The 6457-nt window shown below is 32.8% G+C and overlaps 1 long non-coding RNA gene across 2 annotated transcripts in view; it reads left to right on the forward strand.

The window, feature by feature from the left end:
- Positions 1 to 6262, forward strand: part of LOC140484545 (uncharacterized) — a 50506-nt gene extending 44244 nt beyond the window's left edge. For both annotated transcript variants that reach the window (XR_011962275.1, XR_011962276.1), the window contains exon 6: positions 1983 to 6262. This is a non-coding gene — a long non-coding RNA (uncharacterized lncRNA). The remainder of the gene's footprint in view (positions 1 to 1982) is intronic.
- Positions 6263 to 6457: the final 195 nt, after the last annotated feature.

Here is a 6457-nt window from a genome sequence, read left to right on the forward strand (position 1 = left end):
AAGGGATCTTGACGTTCAAGACCATGGCTCCCTGAAAGTGACCATGCAAGTAATTAGGTGGTTAGGAAGGCAAATGGCATGCTTGCCTTTATTGGTCAGGGAACTGGTTACAAGAGTCAGGAAGTCATGTTGTAACATTTTAACACTTTGGTTAAGGCATACTTAAAGTATTGTATTCACTTTTGTTCGCCATGTTCCAGGAAGGGTATGGATGCTTTGGAGAGGGTACAGAGGGCATTTACCAGGATGCTGCCTGGATTTGGAGAGGCGAGAAAAATTCAGATTGCTTTTTTGTGAAGTGGCGGAGACTGGGGGAAGACTTGATGGAAGTCTGTACAATCATTAGATACGTAGATAGGGTTGACGGTCAGAAAGTTTTTCCCAGAGTTGAAGCGTCAAAAACTACGTGACATGTGTTTAAGGTTAGGAGGGAAAGTTCAAGGGGCATGTAAGGGGCAATTTGTTTTGTACACAGGGAGTGATTGCTGTCTGGAATGGACTTCCAGGGTTGGTGGTGGAAGCAGATACATTAAGGCTCTTTAATGTTCATTTCGATAATTTGGAAGGATATGAACCAAGGGTAGGCAGAAGGGATGAGTTTCTTTTGCATTATGTTCAGCACAACATTATGGGCCAAATGGCCCATTCCTGTGCTGTACAGATCTTTGAGAGAAAGCTAATGTCTATCTCATATGACATTTAATCTAATCAATATTTAGCCACTGGTGTCAGAAATAGGAAGGAAATAAGTAGATAACGAACTTGACTATAATCTAAAAATATAGTCAATTAAATTTACAGAGGTAATTTTTTTATATTTGTTCTGAATTATCAGATTAGCAACTTTGATGGAGATGTGTTTAAATTGTTTGCAGTTATTGATGTTCTGACCCAAAATTACCCTTGTTAAACTGAAGATTGGACCAGAAACCTGTTAGAAAACTTGAAAATATTCAGTAAGGTGCGATGCACATCATAATTTCTTACTGCCTATACTACAATAACAAAATCTTTCAGGTCTACACCAAAAAGCATTGATTTGCAGCCAATGCTCATTATAAATATCTGAATGCTACTCGTTTCAACAATCAAAGTCATCTCAGCCTCATTTATAAAGAGATATCTTAGACATTTCACTAATAATTACTGTTTATGTTGACACATTGCTCGTTCAAACATTAATGAGATTTCTCATTAATATTCAGTTCAATGATAGCATATTAATAATTTAGTTATTAATATCTAATAATTGATCAATCCAGTAAGGGATATAACAGTGGAATTATGGCTCAGTACATTAACTGATGGAAAGATATTGTTGTGTTCACTCTCCCAATTATTGTGAATATCGATGTGTATTTTGATTTGATTTGATTTTTCTTCAACATGAAGTTTTATTGTATTTCTGATCACAGTAATAGTTAAATTTTTTAAAGCTAAAAAAATTCAAATTTGTGACTTTTTTGTCAACAAGAAAAAAGAATTTACATGCGTATGTTCTTTTCTTTATCAGAGTAAATTTTGAATTGTTGGAAGTTATACATATGTGTAAGGAAGGGGAGCTGCCTGCAGCTGAATAGTCACATTGAATGATTTTTTATTGCGATTACATCCTGCTGCTAATCATTCTAGTTATCTTTTCATTTCAGGAAAAACTGCTTTAAACATATTCCACAGTTGTATTTTGCATGAATTTACAATAAGCGCATGGTATGTGTATTTATCTTTCTTTCATTTCCATGATTTTAATTTTTAAGTAAGAGCATATGTGCTTAGTACCATATCACAGCAAACCCGTTTGGAAATATTGAATCACTTAATGTGTCAGTGTTCTAAAATAGATTACCAATTCATTGTTAGTCCAACAATCACACAGTAATTTAATTTAGGTTTTGTAACAAATATCGTGAGATTCACATTTCAATTTAAATCATTATTTCATAGTGCCAATTTTACTAAGAAAAAATTATCTTTTATTCCAGGTCAACACAACCACAAACCAAGCAATGATCCCTCATCCAACACTGACAGGAAATATCTGATATCTTCTCATTTGAATGTTCACAGAAATCATTGGATTCATATTCAGCCTTACAAATGAAGATACATCTGATTGTTTTCGACTCCAATTCTACATGTTGCGGATTGTAATATGACATTTCTAATCATTTTAAGTTTACAGTGACTAGTTTTAACACTAATTGTTACTTATATCTAATATGTAATCATTGATCAAATCAGTATAGTCGGCTTTAAGTGTGGAATTAAGTCTCAGTGACGTAAGCATATTGCATGGTACAGTTTCCTAATGGTAGCGAATGTTGATTTTTATTTTAATGCTGAAATCCTTATTGATTTGCTGCTGTAGGGAAGCCCTGAGCAGCCTGCCTTGGAATTAAAACACAAAATGGTGGAGGGGAGATAAATAAGACCAACAGTGTGTTTCAGTCTTAAGTTAAAAAAAGAACATTTTGTACAATCCTACTCCAAGTCCATAAGCATGCAATTCCAGACAGTCATATTCCAGATAGTGATAAGAGAATGCAGGCACACAGAAAAATGACCAACCCTGACTTTCATTAATGAAAGAATAATTGTCCCAGTGAATGAATAAACACCAACTGCAGGATAGAGCCCAGCTAACTTCCACAGCGGCTGTCAGGGAAACAGGCAGGGTTTGATTGTCAGAAATAGTTACTATTTTAAAATTGCTCAGAACATTTAAAACTTTTCTAATTACATATTCTTGAGAATTGTAAATAAGGCAAAGTGAGAGGCCCAAAGGACTGCAGAAATTAATTTTGTAATGTGAGGAAATAAAATGCACAGAGATCCCAAGGCCTGGAGATTATAGCACCTGTAAAACACCATGAACCAATAGGAAATTCGGGCTATCCATATTGATGTTCATCCAAGATTAGGTGTTCTACAGGATTGGGTGTCTGTATCATGATGGAACGACTGTAACCACATTGCATGTGGACATTGTAATACAGAAGGTGTGTAAAAATACTGCTTTTTACTGTACACATTAGTGTGTCATGGACCTCCCTTCCTAGATTGGCCTCGGGGGGATGATCCCTGCATTAACTGATTGCAGCATGAGTAAACATCTTCCACTTGCCTGAGTTCGGCCTATCTCCTCAGTCTTCATTCCCTGTCAGGGGAAATCACTCCTACAGCTATGGTGACATTTAAATTCAATACAAACACTTATTATCTGTGAAATTATTCCTTGCAGAGCGATATCATTTTCATGTTAATTTTTTAAATTTTTGTTTTCAAGAAAACAATGGAGGAACATCCATTTGTTATTTAGTTCAACTTATACTAAATTTTAAATTATTGACAGGACTACACATGGGGGTGGCGGGGGGAAGAACGATTCTTCAGCTCAAATGTCACATTAAGTGACAATTTCCATTTTTCAAATCATGTGACCTCCAAAATGATATTTATTTTAATTTCATTTTGAGGTAGTTTTATTTTCTTCCAACATTAGTTGTCAATGAACAATAATCACACAATTATTAGTTTTTTTTGCTACAAAATGACTCCCTGTACCAAATGTCATTAACTCGATGTTTAGTGCATAATAATGCTCACTTTCCCATCCTCCTTATTTTCTTCCTAGTGCTGACATTTATCTAAACATTTATCATGATAAAAGTTACATTAATAAAATAGACATGAACCAACCAAAAAAAAGTTGAACGATGTTCAATTGTTGCTGAGATTTTTTAATTATTAAAGCCACGTTTTATATTTTAATTTTCAGTTTATTTATCTTAATGAATAGACAATCGACATCAGAGCAAAGTGCATTCAAAATATTAAGTCAATTTATCTATCAGGATTTTAGAAACAATTATCAATTACAATAATTACGCAATACTTTAACTTAGGCTTTATAACAAGTACAATGTGCTTTTAATACCTTCCATATTTCTTAGTGTGAGTGCTACAACATTAAAACTTGTTTGATAAGGCCAATACGCCCACAAAAGACCAATAATTGCCATTGCAACATCATTTGTAAATATCTGACTTTTGCTCATTTGAAAGATCACAGTCTTCTCAGCCATTGAAATTCAGAGAACACCAGTTAATTTACACTGCAATATTTCTCTTCATTTCTGAACATTACTCAGTGGAATAGTAAGAGGAGATACCTCATTATTCTTAAATTCATTAATAAAATATTTCAAATCGATTTGTTGCCAAAACCTAACAATTGTTCAATTCGGTAAGGGGTGTACATGTGGAACTATGTTTTCATATAATAATTAATGCAAGGACATTGCAATGCACAATCATTCAATCATTCTGAATATTGCTTTTCATTTGAAACTTGGAAACACTTTTGAATTGATTTGATTAGAAATCACTTCAATGTTAACATTTATTGTGTTTTTAATCACAATAACAATTGAATATTTTTCACGTGCAAAATCATTGAAATCCCCATGAATTTTTTGAAGCACACAAAAAAGGGTTGGCATCTCTCTTCTTTCATTAAACAACCACAGGAAATGGTGACTTAGAAATCGTGTATTTTAGAAAGAATGAAAGTTGTCTTCAGCTGAATAGGCACATTGATTGACCAATTCATCATTTTGTTCCAATTTATATGTAGATCAAAAGCATTGTAAGTTGCATTTCTGAAAATGTGGAACTTATGAACATATAGAATAATTATATTCATTTTTATTTATAATGCACAGTAATCACACAATTCTGTCAAGTTGTCGTTCCACAAGTGATCATAAAAATCATGTTAAATTAAGACATTTGTTAACTCCCATCATTATTGTAAATTACTACTGAATTTTCAGAAGATTGTACACAGTATCCAACCATTTAATTCCAATCCAATTATCGCAATAAACATCTGATTAGTTTTCAGCCCTGCCCAACCTGGTTGGGAATGTTATGAAGGAATCTTGTGCAACTCTGGTCGTGTATCTGTTACCAGACCAGAGTTGTCTGGTCGTGTCTCTGTTACCAGACCAATTTCAATTCCCACATTGCACAGAGCTGTGCCAGAGCAGCTCTGAATGTTGAGAAGAAAATATCTAAGAATCGAATGAATTGCCTTTCAATTCAACATGAGATATGTTTTCATTTGTTGTTCATTCCAATAATCACAGTATCTGCTATATATATTCTTCAGTCCGCTAATAACAGAATGTATCTAATTACACTCAATCAATATTCTTTGCAAAATATTTGATAATGTTGCATTCACAAAGATGAAATATGCAAAGTAAAGATAGAACTTGATGCTTCAAAGGTATAAATATGAGAAAAAAATTAAGTTATTCCTCAGTTAAATAAACAAATGCCACTTCCTACTATATATCAATTTTTAGTTATTGATCTGTTTATGAGTTGTCTGAAATTTGTTTTTAGTTTTCCATTCATCTATTTATATTGAATGTACGATTGAAATGTTCTGAAAATATCCGAGTGCATTCATTTGAAAATTGAATTTGCACGTTTCTCTCTAATCCAGTTTATTGCATGATGACTTCACAGTGTTTTGTTCAGCAAACCTCCTGAATTCCTAAAAATTGTCTAATCTTAAATAAGATCTTTCACACCCAGTTATCAGTCTGTTCCTAATTCATGTAAATATCTAAATTTATTGAAATCAATGTTCACACAAAACAGTGCACATAAAGCGACACAAAGATATTCATCATCAGCTGATTACTATTCAGTGGAATAACCTGAGTAAGTATCTTATTGTTCCTAGGACAAATGACAACAATAAACATTTATTTACTATTCTATGCAGTTAATGCAATTGAGGTGCTATATTTCAGCTCAGTCGTTAATGTTGATTTATATTGTTTAAACCAATAATTCTACTTTATCACAGATATTGACTATACTACAATAATGTTGTAAAGCAAATCTTTGTCAATCTAACAATCTTTAAGCTCCTTTTTTGTTGTGTGTGTACAAGAGACAATTCAAATTATAACAATTTTTATTACAAATTGAACAAATACTGCATTTTAAATTTGTGAACTTCCCACATTTTTGCAAAAGGGTTAGCCTTCACTGTATATGTCACATTTAAAAACCTGCTATTTCAAATCATGCGTGCTACAAAATGATTATTGTTTTCATTTCATTGTAAGAAAAGATCTGCTTTGACCGTGTTGATTTTTTTGTCATTTCTATTCCAACATTATTCATCATTGTCCAAAAATGACAATATTATTAAAATCGCATATATGCCACATATCATTGACGACATTGTTCAGTTTCAAGCTCACTTTCATGACTTACTAATTCTCTTCCTAATTCTGACACAAGTTTTTAAACATTGATCATAATATTGATCATATAAATTGATGTAACATATCTCTACAAGGAATCCAGTGTATGGAAATTCACAATTCTTGTATTACGTACATTTTTTACTTAAAAAAAGATTCTTGCTCAA

This window comes from Chiloscyllium punctatum, chromosome 13 (assembly GCF_047496795.1).
Source record: "Chiloscyllium punctatum isolate Juve2018m chromosome 13, sChiPun1.3, whole genome shotgun sequence".
In the NCBI taxonomy this organism is placed as follows: domain Eukaryota; kingdom Metazoa; phylum Chordata; class Chondrichthyes; order Orectolobiformes; family Hemiscylliidae; genus Chiloscyllium; species Chiloscyllium punctatum.